Source organism: Podarcis tiliguerta, assembly GCF_965153285.1.
Source record: "Podarcis tiliguerta genome assembly, chromosome: 4".
Taxonomy (NCBI): domain Eukaryota; kingdom Metazoa; phylum Chordata; class Lepidosauria; order Squamata; family Lacertidae; genus Podarcis; species Podarcis tiliguerta.
Window position 1 is genome coordinate 67,273,984 of NC_139537.1, and position 17,731 is coordinate 67,291,714.

Here is a 17,731-nt window from a genome sequence, read left to right on the forward strand (position 1 = left end):
TTCTGTTCTCATCCTGAAGCAAAGTTCTTAACTCGAGGTGCTATTTCTGAGTTAGCGGAGTCTGTAACCTGAAGCGTCTGTAACCCAAGGTACCACTGTAAGGCTTTTTATTTAAAGCACTTAATATTTGAAATTATTTTAAAGATTTATGCGTTTTCTTAAAATACCTTTATCAAATTTGGTTTCAGTGCAAATTACAATTCCAGTCCGTACTTCAACTTTTGCGAACAAAAGAATGTAAGAAAAGTCCAACTGGATCAGGCCAATGGTCCACCTACTCCAGCATCTTGTTCTCATAGTGGCCAACCAGATGCCTACATGAAACCCACAAATAGGACCTTAACACAACAATGCTGTTCCCCCCAATTGTGATTCCTAGCAACTGACATACAGTGATATGCCCCTCTGAGAATGGAGGTAGAACACAGCCATTGTGGTCAGATGGCAACTTCTATCCACAGAAGGCTTTTGATTCAACAGAAAGATTCCTTTGGTAGATGAGGACACAATTGCTTTTGCTGATTCCTTGCTCTCCCAACTTCCTCCCTGCCGCATAATTCATGATATATCTGTGATCAGAAAGTGCGCTTCCGTTTGCCAAAGGGGAAGCCTTGATCTATCCCCAAATAAGTGCTCTTTGGAACAAAAGTCGATTTTCCTGGAGGATTTGCTTCTGTGTTTGCATATAGAACAGGTACACTTATGCGCTCCTGTGGGAAGAAAATAGATATATACATAAAAGCAGATCTTGTGAAGTTGTTTTGGAGGTTGCTGCTTGAATTATTGGGGGGTTTGCTTCATCCTGAGCAGGAACTAGTACATTCATGTGAGAAGGCTATTTTTTAAATTTTCTTTTGGGATATAGATCCCCTCTTTTTAAAACTATAAATCTCAAAGAAATAAATACTTTTTCTTGCACACAATCCATTATTAACATTCCAAATTTCTTATATCTTGCCAACAGGCTACTTGAGCAGAATCTAAGGCATAGGAGAACTGTGGAGTAATTATGAGTGGAACTGAAGGAATCTACTCACCCCTATAATTATAATCTACTCATCCCTAGAATTATAAAAGAGTCCAGATTGTCTAAACTTCAGCTATTTAAATGTTAGCCATTTAACTATTGATACAACTGTATGTGCTGAATGTTTAATCACACATTTGCATATCTGAACATTTGGGATGTTCCCCCGATCATTTCTGTGAAAAGAGGTTATACTGTATAGCCATAATTTAGTTCACAAAATCTACTAAGAGATGGGGGAGAAAATTATTCAGTTTGCATTTTGATGCAAACTGACCTAATTTTCTAGTCCTGGATGTACATTCAGGTTGGAATGCACTTCTTTGAATTTTGTGACACCATTTCAATTAGGAAAAAAATGCACACAAGGATGTGTATTTTATGAGGGAAATGCGTTTGAGGTATGCATTGAAAAGTATACAAAATGTGCATTTTAAAGGAATAATGTGTATCAAGTATGCATTAGAGCATGGGTAGGCAAACTAAGGCCCGGGGGCCAGATCCGGCCCAATCACCTTCTAAATCTGGCCCGCGGACGGTCTGGGAATCAGCGTGTTTTTACATGAGCAGAATGTGCCCTTTTATTTAAAATGCATCTCTGGGTTATTTGTGGGGCATAGGAATTCATTCTCCTCCCCCCTTCAAAATATAGTCCGGCCCCCCACAAGGTCTGAGGGACAGTGGACCGGCCCCCTGCATTAGAGGGAAAAGTTGAGATGTGAATTTTTCACTTTTTTAAAAAAACTACAGAAGGGTATAGAAGAGAAACGACTTATCATTAAGTGCATGCAAACTGGTCATGAAACAGAAACATCTCTACTTCCACTCTAATAATATGTGTCCATCCCTTCTACTCCAATTAAAATCTTGCACACAGTTCTCAGATTCAGTTTTAGTCAAGTCTCTCACACGACTTCAGAAAATGTCCACATCCAAACTGCAGTATCTGGTCTGTGATGGGAACTTAAGTCTTTGGAATCAGCTGCCTGAACGTTCAGTCAGGTGGCACAGTTCATATTGTAGCCCGAGTGGTACCTTTGGGGAACACAGCTCTAGCTGCAAGAGTTTTTGCAGAAATCAGTTATGGGAGTAGAAATGCTAAAGTTCTGGGGCCTGGTTCTATATCAAGATTTCCCCAGTCACCTTATACTTCTCTAATTATGCACTAATGTGTGAAAGACTACTGTTAACTGGTACATCATGGATACAGTCAGCCACAGTGTGTCTAATTGTGTGACAGCATTTTGCTTAGCCTGTAACATCAAGGAAATTGCAGCTGATTATGTTTGTAGTCAGCTAGTTAATGTGTAGTCATCCATATATATATTTTTTGTATACAAAGTGAATATCTCGCTGTTCATGCAGATTAAATAAGACAGTAGAGGCAAGTACATGGGAACACAGCAGCAACGGTTTTTTGGATATCACCCAGAAGTCCACCTGCCAGACATGGATCCTTTCTAAAAAGCCAACCATAAACAAAATGTTTTTAACTCCTTACGCAAGCTTCAAGTAATACTTCAAGGTCTGAATTATGCTGCTTTGTAGAATAGAGCTACGTGTCCCCTTTCTTTTATATTTTTAACTGACCAATATAGCTCTAAATAGGTAGCTCTTTTGGTCTGTTAGAATAAAGCGCACATGGACCACATGCTACAAACATTTTAAACCATTCTGTTCTTTTCAGAAATTATCAGACTGAGTTCAAACTTTTGCTGCTAACTGTGTTCTAACAAGAGCCCTTAAGTCATACAAAATGTACCTAAAGGGCTAAGTGCCACTTGTGGTTTTTTGTTTTATGCCATCAAGTATTGTACATAGCAAATTATTTTTGATAAATTTACAGAAAGAGTGCATATGAACTGGATAACATTATAGAGGACATCTTACAATTTTGGAAGTTTCAGTTTGGGTACATTTAGATCATATATATATATGAGAGAGAGAGAGACTTATTCAAGATCTGCTATAACTAAATTATGATTGGTAGCATGAAGGTAAAATATTATTTGGTGATAGCTCTGTGGATTAATTCTCATGCTCAAGATCTAATCAATCATCTTTGAAGAAGGAGAGAGATTTCTTTAGAAAGAACTAAAATTATACCTTTCAAAGTTGTTTCTCATATCAAAAGGAAATGCATCAGACCTCACTACTTTTCACCAATTCTCTTGAGCATGACATACTCAGTGATGTTCACTGATCATGTGCAAAGACATTCTGATTGCTGTGTGGGATGTGACTAGGTTAGTTGACTCACATTATTTTATTAGCTGGAGTTCTCTGGTATTTCTAATGTAATCCTGTTTGCCCCTGCAAAGGTTCTACATTTTGCTTTTCACACTGATCTGGGATTATTTGCTTGTCACCTACCACTGACAATGATCATGGCACATCCACAAGACTCTACTGATTTATAGTGTGTGGTAGAAGAATTTGGTCTAATTCAGTCACACTGACCTCAAGCAGAGAGTTTCAGAAATTTGAATTAGGGAGGGAGAGGGGAGGAAACAAGATGGAAGGGTTTAATGCAAAGGGTATAGCTCCAAGCAGCCCCATGCAGAGCGGAGGACAGCCAGACACACTTGCCCTGGGCTTCAGAGGGCTAGGTTGGCTGGGGTGCCCTTCCAGGGGCCTGTTGGGCTTATGTGGTCATGACAAGAACTTTATCCTAACAAGACTCCCAACCCAGGCCTCAGACAAACTCTGCAGAGGCCTGGGTGGTCATAGTAATGCCACCATCTCCTAGAGGTGGGATCTATGCTTTTAAGGAAGATGTTCAGAAGGTTTTGTGTCCACAGAGGAGTGTTCCAAGAGTTATTTGGTCTTTATTCTCTCCTGCTACTCTCTTCCTCTGTTCTTACAACAGCCAGACTAGCAGAAATTAGGGCCCAGACCAATGGCACAGAAGATGCTGAAATGCATTCCTCTTCTCCAGAGCTGCAATCTGGAAAGTCGAAGTAATCACTCCTCGTCACTGAGTACATTTTTCATCTTCTGCTGCATTTCTTGGCTCTCTCTAGTCTCTCAGCATGACAGGTTTTGAGTGACTGAAGTCTGCCATGCAGTGGATATTCATCTGTGGAGGTTTCATGTCCTTCATGTCTAGATCCTCTATTTTCGCCCTTTATCTTTTTCTCCCCAAGGGCAGCAGTGACAGGCATTGATCTTCCTGACTTTTCTCCTTTTATCCTGCCAACTACCAAAACTTATTAGCTATAATCTCTGCCCCGTTCAGTGTTTGCTGTCTTTGGTGAGTGCAGGTGTATTTAACCCCCAGATGCCCCTACACACTCCCTAGTATCTAGCCTACTCAACCTTAGCTCCTTATCTTATGCTTTTGACCATTTGATCTTTGTTACTTCTTGCTGAATGTCTGGATTCAGTCCTGGATAAAACAAGAGCTGGTGCTACTGACGCTGCTCATCAACACAAGGTGAACTGGACATCTATTTGTCCTAGACAGTATTGGTGGAAATCAGTTGCTTCATACCGGTAGTCCTGATAGTGCCAGTGCAACTCCTGGAGAAGGTAATATTGTTCAGCTTCTAAACCTTAAGTTTCAATGTCAGAAATATCTGTGTTTAGGGTGTAGGTTATGTGTAGGCTGATTTTGGTTGGTATTGCCACCATTCTCATTATGGTGAGATGTAGTAGTCCTGTGGTCAAATTCAAATATCCCTGCTAAATGTTGTGGACATTTGAAAAATATGGGAAGGCCATTATTTTTTGGTTCGTCTCAGGTGTCAAAATGGGTTGGCCCCAGTTTTGTGTCAACATCAAATGAGCCTCACCTACTCTGGGGGCAACCAGTGACACTCCCAACAGATTTACATGGGACTTCTGATATAAATGATTGTGGAAGGATAAGAAGTTGAAGGTTTCAAAAAGGTAGATATGAGGAACGCCTGAGATCACTTTGCATGTCTTATCAAAATTCATTCATCTTATCTTGAACTTCTCTTCACGGTTTGCCTGAGCAGATGCATCCATGGAAGTGAGAATGTAGGAGTGTACAGAATGCCTTTCCCACCCTGACTTCTGATAAAGTCCACACATTATCAACATTTTAATGGGCTCCTTTGATATTTCTCTGATCTTCCCACCTGAAGAGGAATCTCTACATTCACTACAAATTTTCCTTTAAGACTCATGTCCATGGCAATCCTAGATCAAAGAAATAATAAATCAAAAACATCTACAGAAGGAAGAAAAGTGTGTGTGGTGTACTACTGCAAACTGCTGCATAAGCCCTTAAGAGTTAAGGATCCTGTAGAATAACTTCTGTGGCAGTCTGGTGTCTCAAGCTGTGACCTTCTGTTGTCATTGGGAATGCAGGGTGTCTTAAGTTAAAAAGCAGTGCTGAGTGGTGTTGTGCGATCAACCCTTCATTGTCCTTGACATTCTTTTTCATTCCTGCAGAATACTTGGAAAACCTCAGAGAGGAGAAATATAAATGTTTGACAGAAGATTTCTAAAAACCCATATGCATATTTTGCAGGCCCTTTCTCATAACTTGTGAGCATAGGAGCCAACTCCTGGGGGTTGAGATCCCTTCACCCCGCCTAAAATATTTGAGAGTGCTGGGCCCCCCAAAGTTGATGGGCATTGCCATTCAAATGGTGTGTGTGTGCCATGTCATGTGATTGATTATGCAGTGTGGGACTTACCTGCCCCCCCCCATATTTTACTCAAGTTGGCACCCCTGCTTATGAGTTTCTCCACTTTCAAAGCAGAATCCCTCTTACCTTTAAAAATGGAGATAATCTTATCAATATCAAAAAGCAGGGCCCAAGCATAGGAGAAAAGACATATATCCGGATATCTGAGGTGGGAGGGAGACCAAGTTACAATCCCATTTCGGGGGTGAGGCGTTGAGTCTAAATTATAAACCATGTGTGATGAAATTTATAGCAATATATTTGTATTTATGTAGCTATTGTCCAGATCTTGCGAATGGGGCCATTCAGAAGCAGTGTTAGATCAAAACAAGTATTATGAACATTGAATTCCTGGCCCAGGCCTGTCTCCAGAGCAGAAAGAGGATGTTCATGCATTCAGCTTTAACTTTTAAGTTTGAGAAGCAGATATTTGTGCTTTTTTATATGGCTTGCTGGTCAGATGCATGGCATTTTAGTAGCAGTAGTAGTAAGAACTACCTGTCCCATAGATCCATGTTCAGAGACAGAAGGAAGGGACAGTTGATAGGATACACAAAGAAACACAATAATTAGGGGCATTGATTTCAGGTACAATAAGAACCACTGCTGCTGATTAGATTACGAGCCCAAAATATATGACACCAAATGTTTAGTTCACACACATACCCCACTGTACTCTCACATCTAGCTATATATAATGTTGTGAAATGTTGCATCTGAAAAAAATAATCTCAAACTACTTTGGAATTACTTATACAATAGGAGAGAAAAAGAAAGAGAGAGAGAGAGAGAGAAAGAGAGAAAGAAAGAAAGAAAGAAAGAAAGAAAGAAAGAAAGAAGCAATCTTATATGCAGAATGCATAGCCCTATGCAGTCGTTTTGCAGAAGCTGAAAGAAATTTCAGTAAACAAGTCCAAACAAACAAACAAACACCTATTCAGGTTAGGACAAGAAAAGTTAAGCCACCCATTTGGACTACCAAATGCAAATTTGCAAGTAAAAAAATAGTATTAAAATAACAACAAGAAAAGACAAAAATTGGCACCACAAAAATTGACAAACACATTGTGGCAATGGAACTTGGGAAAGAATTTCCCATTGTAGCACTTCACAGGGTAACTATATGGATAGGCTTTTGTGTTCTTGGAATCCATTTGTGTTAGCGTTCCAGAAGGTATGGAAAGCCCATGAACACTGGGGCCAGGTTGAAGACCTGTGCAACCTCAGGGTCCTCCTCTTAAAATATGAAGTGATGCACCACAGAGAACTTTGTTTGACACTGCATGAAACAGACACTGAAAATATGATGAAAACCTGTCAAGGGGATAGGATCAAGGGATACAGAGAAGCATTATATCTGAATTGCTTAGAACTTATTAATGTGGTTCTGAATTTACAAGCAGCAAAGGGATGTAATTAAGTAGTAAGCTTTTTTCTACACATGATGCACCTCCATATGACACTTGCCTAAAGGGTGTTATTCTTTCAGTCTTATCCCCAATGCTATGATCACATTCCAACTGCATGCACCAGTTCTGTCAAATGTGGAATCATCTGGTTTTTCAATAGGTGGAGGGAAGAACCTACATTGCGCTGCTGTTGTTGCTTTGCTCTGCTGTGTTCTTTTCTTATATTTTCTGCTGTTGTTTTGGTGGTTTTGCTTTCATATACATAGCACCTTGAGCTACTTTTGGAAACAAGTGATGCAAATGTTTTAAATGTTTTAACAGCTAATTGTTACATAAACCAGACAGAATATAGATGCTGAAGTATCTCCTGAAGCTGGATAATCCTGACCGGGGTGGGGGTGAGGGGTGGGGGCAACAACAAGGATATTGTAGTAAATAAAAGTGATTTCTATAGAGAGAGAAAATTCATTTCCGTATCATGGCTGTGATCCAGCAAGGACAGGAAAAAATGGAATGTAACTCAATCAAATGTGAAGATGCACCTGTATTTTCATCCATCCCAATTAAATCAGAAGTTTGAGGACTGTGTAGAGGCATATCTGGTGTATGTGAAATTATAGAATGTGGCCAATGGAGTTTTTGAGTGTTTGATTTTTAAATCCATCATTCGAACCTCAGTTGCATTTGAGATGGATGTTTTTGCTTGCACTGTTGATGGTTTGACTTCCAAGAGCAATGGAGTAGAATCACCACCTTCCTGGCCTTCAGTCTGCATTTATTGCTATGGGGAGGGAACATAGTTAAATGCCAAAGCACTTGGTTTGATGCTTAGTATATTAAAATGGCTCTCCAAGATGCAGCTCCCTTTGCAATGCTACAGCTGATTGGAGTAGGCAGCAGCACTGGGCCAGAGCTGAGTCAATATAAGGCAGTGTTTAGGCGAGAAGAAAGATGGCAAAAGGAAGACTTGAGTGCTTTCAGCTCTTTGCTCTGGAGCAACAGGTGAAGTGATACTGGTTTTGTGCTCAGGTCATGCTTGCCATAGATATCTGTTTGTCTATTGTGGGAACAGGATTCTGGACCATTGGCCTGACCCAGCAGACTCTACTTTATTTTATTATGTTCTGTCTTCTGGAGGGGAACAAATTATTTTGTTGTTAGTTGGATTGGACGGGCGTGTGTGTGTTGGAATCTAATGGAAGATCCCATTGTTCAAGTAGCTGGGCCAGGGCCATAATGGCCCAAGTATGGGTTGTTAGTATAAGAAAGGAAGTTGCTGTGTGCCAGACAGGAAATGGTTGGACCCCTTCCCTCACTTGGCTGGTAGTGAGACAGACAATAGTATGTGATAGAGCTGGGCTTGGAGGCAAGCAGAAGCCTGAGAGTGATAGCCAGGATAGATTTCTGCTTGAATTCAAGGCTATGACTGTGGGAGAAGCATAGCCTTCTGGGGTGTTAATGCTGAGAGATCCCACATCATAGGCTCACGTTGTATATATGTGTAGATAAACCATATATTAGAAAGCCACCATAGTCTCCACTGTCCTTCATTCCAAGGAAACCAAACCCTGGGTAAATATCTGGAACTTCTGGAATCTCATACCACATGGAGATTGAGGTGATGTGCAACAATATTATCAGCTATTTGAAGTTATTACATTCCCTTCTCTACAGGAAAAAGCCTTCCCTAACCATTAGGAGAGTTCACTTCCTGTCTTTCATAACAAGGAAGAGTTTAGGTGAACTGATGTTCTTCAGAGAGAGGAGGGAGAACCTTAGCAAGTCCAAGGAAGCCCCTTTGTACACAGCTTCTCTGCCCTTTGCCAAAGAAGAAAAATAGACAGAACAAACTTTCCCCCAAGAGAACTACCAGGACATGGTACAAAACCTGACAAGACACATTGGCTGTCTTCTTTCACCCCGCTAAAACGGGTGAGTTGCTTCCAAACTCGTATTCGATTTGAAAAAGGTAAGGTGTGTACATAGTGGATAGTTGACATCAGTCACACAGTTGTAGTACTGTATAGTATAATCAGAAGTACCACAAATCAAGAGAGCATAATAAAGTAGTGCTATCTTGCTCTTCCTTGAAAATACCAGTAGTTACACTCTTTGATCAGACGTATTAAAGTGTGCCGACTTAAATGTCAGAGCTCTAGCACAGTGCCATAGAGAGAGTTGTTCAAAGGCAAGAAATGGCACTCAGGTTCTAACACAGATTGATTCCCCCCCTCAATGACCTAGAAAACCTATTCCCTGCTTCTTCTTCATCCCCCTTCCTCTCCATCTTTTGTTAGTAATTAGGCAAAGGAGCTGGCATTTTTGTTTCACCTCCTCTAAGCTCTAGCCATAGAAAGAGCTGTAAAGTTCAAATTATGGTGTCCTCTCTAAGGAAATGTATAGCATGAAATCTTTAGTGCCTCTGCATCAGGAGAACTTTCATTTAAAGGGCAGCCAGTCAGAACAAGGAGACTGGTGGGTTTTGAAATTCTATAAAGGGTGAATCTTTAGTAGGAGGACAGAGCCTCCATCAGCTATATGATGGTTGTGTCATCCCCAGATTTTTTTTTTTAAAAAACCAAACAAACCAATGAAGGTCAGTCTCCTAGGATTGTGGCTGGAATCCAGAAGGTTCCCTTGTATGCAGAGAAGGAGCTTCCACTTCCACAAAGTTTTCCCTCCCAGTTTCCACTGATTCTCTTCCCCTTGTGCAACATCCTGTACAAGTTTGGAGGACACCACCTCCCCAAGTCTCAGGACTAGCTTTTCAATGGGAGGCAAGAAAGCCTGTTGTACAAGCCAGGAATGTCATCTTGGTTCCGTGACTGTGGGTGCCCAGGGTCCTGCATGCCAAGCACATGCATGGCCCTGACACCAAAAATTGTGGGTGCCCGGCTCATTCGTGGAGAACTTTGTGGGGACTCAGGCACCCAGGGCCCCAGGGAGTTGGAACCTATGGAACAAGCAGAATTCTGCTCATGCATTTATTCTGGATTCTGGATTCAGCCTTCCATGGTAGAGGAGAAGAGCAGGAAGATAAACACTCAACAAAACATCTGTTTGCTAAAATGCATTTGTACACACACAAATCTGGAAGGTAGAAAGCTGTATCCTACCATGCTGCATTTGGAATTTTCTGTTGTTGTCAAATGTTTAGGATTTGCCAGGAGAAATATAGTTTACCCTTGAAACATTGGTTTATCACAGATTCAAAGTAATATCTAGGCCAGTTTATGCAAGCAAATTGCATAATAGGGGGAAAAAATAGTTTTGAGACTTTGAAAAGATGAACAGTTTTCGTTTCCATCTACAGGAAAATGCAAAGCAGGGTTGTAGGTTTCTGGTCTCTCAAAATTAGGAATTGTGGTGGGAGCTTTAAAAGATAGTAAAATTACTCAAGAGTGGTGGTCCTCTTATCCATAGAACGAAGCTAATTTCACTTAATGTGAAAATCCAAATGGATTTTGAAATTATTATTCAGGTGAAGGGAAGCGAAAACAATTCTGGTGGTAAAGTCTGCATAATTTCCTTGGTGAAAGGGATCATTGCCATATATTCCCGAACCAACCCGTTATTCATTACAACATAAAAACACAGGGTAGTATTTAGCTATGGCTTACTCAATTTCAGTGGACCTACTCTGAGTAAAACTTAGTTTGAAAAGAGCCCACAGTAATTCTGATATTTCATACCATGTTATCAAGTTGACATGAACATTGTAGAAAGATCACTTTAATACATTTTGAGATTACTGGGCTAATTTCTAATTGAAAGAGAACTTCCAGACTACAGTCTCACTATCAGACTACAGTCTCTCTACCCACATATCAAGTTTCTAATCTGAATGGCCCTCCCTTCTACATGTAGGAGCACCACTCCCTATATATAATGGCCCAGACCTTGCTGTCTCCATCACCAGGGCCTTCTTGTGGTCCCACTGATGGCTATGACGCAAAACAGAGCCTTCTCTGTTGTGGTATCTCATTTATGCAATTCCCTCTTCTCAGAGGTGCCGCAAGTCAGTCAGTCTCATTATTTAAGTTTCATCACCAAGGCTCCTGCGTGATATCAATATTTATATTTTGGCAGAAGCATCTCTACTGCTTTGGGCATCTCTTGATTTTATCTAATAGCCATTCGCAAATTGTTTTATAGTGAGCATTTTAATTATTCAGCTATTGAATTCCGAATGGCCCTGCCACCCTAACTGGTTGAAGGGTAGAATATAAAGGAATGAAATAAATACATAAATTTGTGAATGAAAAATTTTGCCCTCAAGGGCAAAATGTGTGATTAATGTCATGCGTAATTTGATGGTGCCCATGGAAAGTTTCCTGAAACTTTATGTTATTTCCCATAGACTTGCAGGAGTGTGTGGTCTGGAGAGAAAGAGTGGCTAAGTAGAGTCCTGAAGGCCAAATGTTGAGGTCTGGAGAATTGTGTTTGGCTTCCAAACCTTCGAGTCCACACCCCTGTGATAAAGGGTTGTTAGATTATTATTATTTTGCCAGTGCTGTTCTGAAGTCTTTCTAAGAAGAAGAGTTTGGATTTGATATCCCATTTTATTACTACCCTAAGGAGACTCAAAGCGGCTAACAATCTACTTTCCCTTCCTCCCCCACAACAAACACTCTGTGAGGTGAGTGGGGCTGAGAGACTTCAGAGAAGTGTGACTAGCCCACGGTCACCCACCAGCTGCATGTGGAGGAGCGGGGAATCGAACCCGGTTCACCAGATTACAAGTCCACCGCTCTGAACCACTACACCACACTGGCCTCTAAGCCACTGGCTCTCTAAGCATGGGGTTGAGTGTTCCTTTGCTATATTATTCCTTTGCTGTTGTTTGGGAGGCTAGGCCTGAGAGTGCTTTGGATCAGGAATAATGCCAAGTAGGTGATGAGGCAAAATGGCTGATGTTCTCACAGCTGAAGGAAGACGCAGACTGTGAAAGGCTACAGATCTGCAGAGGAAAGCACACTTGGCATTCTGTGGAGCTAGGGGATGAGTGGGTTGGTGTAAATAAATGTTTAATGTCTTTTCACTTCTCTTCTTTTTTTAGCAAGGAAAGCCATCAGCAATATTTTATTTCATTAGGCGTTCACACGTCTCATTGTTATGATAATTTCATTTTTCCCTAAGAACAAAGTAGCTGATCAATTCTGGAGAGAGAGAGAGAGAGAGAGAGAGAGAGAGAGAGAGAGAGAGAGAGAAATCATACTTCCAGTACCGCTGAAAGGTCAAAGCAGAATTGTAAGAGGCTATATTGGGAGCCACTGTGCTCTCAAAAGAGTGCAATGATATTACGGATCTGCAGACAAGTACTATACATCTAAATTGAGCCCTAAGCAGGAGATTGATTGCTCCAGTGACAGCTGGCTAAAAAAAGAAGCTGTGATTTGAAAAGTGAAATATAGGAAGATTTATCTCATACTTATGCATCTCCAGCTAAAGAGAGATATACGGCATGACAAGATCCTATAACCGTCTGTAACTGGCCATGCAGAATTAGAATTAAAGTGCATTGGAGAAAGGGAGGGAGAGAGAAGCTTCCTTGAATTAATGATCATTGGAGAGGCTCAGTAGGACCTCATTTCTCTTTTTACCTATATTGCCCATTTATGTAAAATACCTTATGAATTTTACTTGGTATTAAGGACTATCATTCCAAAGAAGGCTGTTTATTCTGGCAGCTTGGATGATGAACACACACACACACACACACACACACACACAAAATATTATAGACAGTGTATGATTTTAAAGAAATACAGCAAGGTTTCTTTTATAATTGGCCAACCTTTTTAATAAACACCTTTGAATAATGGATGAAGCTATATAATATGCTAGAAATCATTAAGAACCTATCCTAGTCATTTGAGGTATTAGTGTAATGTCAGTCACTGAATACACACACACACATACATTGGTTTAAACAGCCCTGTCTTTCTTGCCCTGTGGAATGCAGCTGTTAAGAACTGAAACAAAACAACAACAACAACAACAACAGGAGGAGGAGGAATGTCATGTTTGCATGTTTGCTCAGGAGTAAGTCCAGCTGTGTTCAATGGGGCCTGCTCCCAGATAAGTGTGAATTTATAGCTGCAGCTTCAGTTTGTATAATAATTCAAGAGGTGCCAACATGTGCCAGTACCATAGTTTACAATCTGTGGTTACTTGCGGTGTGCGGTGTGTGTGTGTGTGTGGTACCCACAAAAGTTTCTTTGGTGTGTAAATGTTGTAAATGATGGTTGATGACCTCTGTAAAAATGAGGTTTATTTCCAGGCTCAGAATCAAAAGCTGTGGTTTGTGAGAACCATTTGGAGAGGCACTTGTGGATGCTGCCATCTGGGTGTGGGTGGCAACCAAAAACCATTGGACCTAATCACCGGATTAGGTCCAATGGACCTAATCAATCGTGTTCCACCGGAGCACGATTTCTGTTCTCATCCTGAAGCAAAGTTCTTAACCTGAAGCGCTATTTCTGGGTTAGCGGAGTCTGTAACCTTAAGCATATGTAACCTGAAGCGTATGTAACCTGAGGTACCACTGTAAATGGACAAAAGTACAAAGATTCACAAAATGTTTAGGGGTATGTGCACCTTCCCAGGAAAAAAAGCACTGGCTATACCATATAAAAGACTGGCTGTGCTATAATCAGTAGTGATTGACAGGCAGAGCAGGTGGGGCTGCATTGCCAGCCTGACTTCAGAGCACCATGCAACACTGCTGGTTATGAGAGGCAGAGGAGCATCAGGGAGCTCAGCATGGTGCATGCACAGTGGCAGAGTCAGTCAAATGCTGCTGATCCTGTACCTGTACCGTGCCGAGCTCCTCATTGCCACGTCTTCCCCTCTCAGTAGCCAGCAGTGACATATGGCACTGGGAAAGGTCTGAAGGCCTGTGTGTTTGGCTGAAATCACAGTCTTCCCCATGCTCCGGGTTCCTGCTCATGAGAGGATAGTAATCATGTTCAAAGCAGGAAGGTTATGGTGCGGGAGTCATGTTCCCCTGAACATCACCTTCAGGTGCAGAATTTGTGAATGCTTGAATGCTGACTTCCAGAAAGTCAGACTTCACTTCTCTATATAGAGCCTCATTTCATATTATAAGAGAAGTAGAATGTATTTTGTAAACCTACCAGTGAGTACAGGGCAGTAAATAATAATAATAATAATAATAATAATAATAATAATAATAATAAAAATGCAGTTCCCCTTCAAAGTCTCTCAGTCCCTCCCTCCCTCCCGCTCCCTCCTTCTCCCTCCTTCTCTCACATTACTTTACTTTTTCATAAAGTTTTCAGCACTGACTGACGGCCATCACACTCTTGATCAGGGGTGTCCAAACTTTTTTTTAAAGAGGGCTAGATTTGATGACGTGAACATGTTGTTGAGCTTTTTTTAGGATTGAGGTTGTTGAAATTTTTGGGGGGATTTTACCCCCAGGAGCCTGTAAACTGCCACAAGGGCAGCTGACTGGCAGACCGGATTAGGCCCCCAGGCTAGACTTTCGACATGCCTTCTCTTGACATGCACATATAGCAGCGACTGCAACTGTTGAATGGACAATGTGTTCTGATTCCTTGTATGCCCTCTCCTGAAAAGTAGTCCACCAAGCCAGATGGATAGGACTTCATGAGTCTAAAACTTTTTGAAATTAAAGTTTTGAAATTAAATTAAAATTCTGCTAATCAGGGCAATGGTTGGTGGAGCAGCAGCTAAATGGCAGTGTTAACTTATCCACAGAGTCATCTTTGTAAATTCTAGTAAGAAGAATCAGTTACTATTTTCACCACATTGTTCCTGAAAGATCAATTTATATATATTTTAATTTGTTCTCAGTGGCAATATTTATTTTCTATTGTTTAATCTCTCAAATTCCCCCCTCCAACACACACACACACACACATTTTCTTTTCCATTCTGCTTCTAATTAACATTTCACATCTCTTAATTTATTTCCTGGATTTCAGTAATTTAGTCCCATGAACACTTCAAAGGGGGGGGGGGGGAGAGAGAAGAAGAAAAAACCAGTGCAAATTTTGAGCAGATTGCTTAATTGCTTAAGTAGTTAATTTGCTATTACACAGAAGCTCATACATAGCGAGCGGTCTTTAACCTTTTAAAATTCCATCTGAAGATATCTGAAGATTAGAGCTCAGAAGTACTGAAAATCTTTTAATACCCAATTGTTTGTTGGGCTGTTATGAGATGCATTAAAAGAAAGAGGTAACTCATGTATTTATGTACTTTAGTTCCAGCTTTGTGTACTGCTAATGTGCGACAGCTCCCTAAAGGCAGTGTCTTTTCATCTAATACACTCTGAAATCATAGCTATCTATCAGCATCTTAGTTTGACAAAAGAAGAACTACTCTGCATGGCTCTTTGGAGGCAATTCATAAGCATAGCAGCACCCATTTCGTACCTTGGGGGAAGAACCTTGTCAGATGTTTAATCTAATCTGTATAACAAATTACAGGTTGCATTTTCTTCATGTTTTTCTTGCTTGCTTTCAAGCCTTTTCTCTTCATAACTTCACAGAGGCATTGGGATAAAAGTCTTCTAAAAAATTCCCACTTTCTACACAACCAAAGGAAAGACACTCTGTTTTTCTTTGTATCTGCCCAATCTTGGGCACCTCCAATGGGTCCTTTAATAGAAGAGGAAGATTCTCTTCGCTGGATGACAAGAAGCCCCAGACCAAATTTTCTCTTTTATCCTGACAACAACCTAACTAGATTGGGCTGAGGTCATCCAGTGAGCTTCATGGCTTGAGCTGGGATTTTAACCCTAGTCTTTCCCTTCCTAGTCGTGCTCACCACTGCAGCAGTTATCACAACAAATTATCACAGTGAGCAAAATACAGGCACCCCCCCCCCATTTATGGACGTTCAATATGTGTTTACATGCATCACTCAGAACCCAGAGGTGACCCAGAAATGTCATAAAGACATCACTGAAATGTCACTAAAAGGGCGGAACGGGGTGTTTGCAGGTGTCAGGGACTGGGTTGAAGGGGAGGAGGAATGGTGGAGATCCGCAGTGGTTTGAGGAAGGTCAAAGCACTGAGACAGATGAACAGAAAAGTTGGGAGATGTTGAGAGAAGAGAGGGGAGCCAGCTGACATGTTATCACTGGAGAGTATTTCTGACACCCCTTCTCCTAGAACTCGTCGTTCATTCAGGGTGCAAGAGCAAAGGACTCAGAGACAATTAGGCCCTGGCAGCCACCGTAAGGGGAAGTGCTGTTGCTAAAAAGGGGGGAGGGAGGAGCTCAGTTGGAACAACACAATTATGGGAGAGTGACTGGATTTATTTGTCTCTCACCATGATGTTCGAATAAACTCATTAATAAGAACTCTTTGTTTTTTCCTGCTTTGCGCTGCCACCGGGGGAGGGATAGCATTCCCCGAGCCTGACAGCTGGCTTTTAAGTGGGTTTCAGTTATACATGATTTCACTGACACATGCAGTGCCTTGGAACGTAACCCCCATGTAAACGGGGGTGGGGTATCTGTACAAAAACTCAAGAAAAGTCAGCTTTTCTTGTTGGTTTGCTAATAGCAAATCATTGTTGTTTTGCTAATATTGTTTCAGTTAACAATTGCTAATCAAATAGCAACTTCTCAGAATTGAGTTTGCAAGAACAGCAATATTTCGCAGACTTGAGGGAGGCAGTTTAGGTTCTTAGAGCCCAATGCTCTAATGATTAAGGTGAGTTCACCCATATTGTGTGTGTGTGTGTGTGTGTTTTATCTGCCAAATAGGGATAAATCTTCATGTATCAGACCAAGGAACCCCCAAGGGATTGCTCAGGGAGTACAGCATAAGGCTCTTAATCTCAGGTTCCCGGGTTCGAACCTTATGTAGGGTGAAAGATTTCTGAATTGCAAGGAATTGAACTAGCTGATCCTTGTGGTCCCTGCCAACTCTACAATACCATGATTCCATGGAGTGGCTTTAGTCCAAGCAAATGTATGCCACAATAAATCTGTCAAAACTTTAAGATGCTACAAAACTTGGTTCTTTACGTTATACCTGTGTTTCATTCCGATTTTGTAGGTAATTTCTGCCATGTCATATACTTTTAATTAATAGATACGATGGTGCGAAATGCAGCCAATGGCATGAAGATGCATGCCAAGATTGACGTCAACATAAATGGGCCAATTGGTTCCTTACTAGAGCAATAAACACAGTCTACTACTGAAGCTATGTGAAAAACACACAATTCTCCTGATGCATCAGGATTCCCCAAATTGCTTCAAAATGCCAATTTCCCAAGAGGCATTCATTTACCAGGTTTGTTCAACTGGCCTTTTTTTATAAAATAAACTTTACAATATAATAATAATAATAAACCTTTATTGTCACTACATTGTCACTATACCACCTGTGTGCAGTGAAATTAAACGAGCTCCCCCCATACACTCAGCCTTGTTCGCTCTCTGTGTGCTTGTCGGAAGTCAATTGCACCACTATTTTTTTCCATTCAGCAGCCCAACAGCCCACCGATAAAAACTGTTCTTTAACCTGTTGATGTGGCTGACTATACTTCTGTATTTCCTGCCCAAAGGTAGGAAATTAAATAAGTGCTGGCCAGGGTGTGAGTCGTCCCTAAGAATTTTCCTTGCT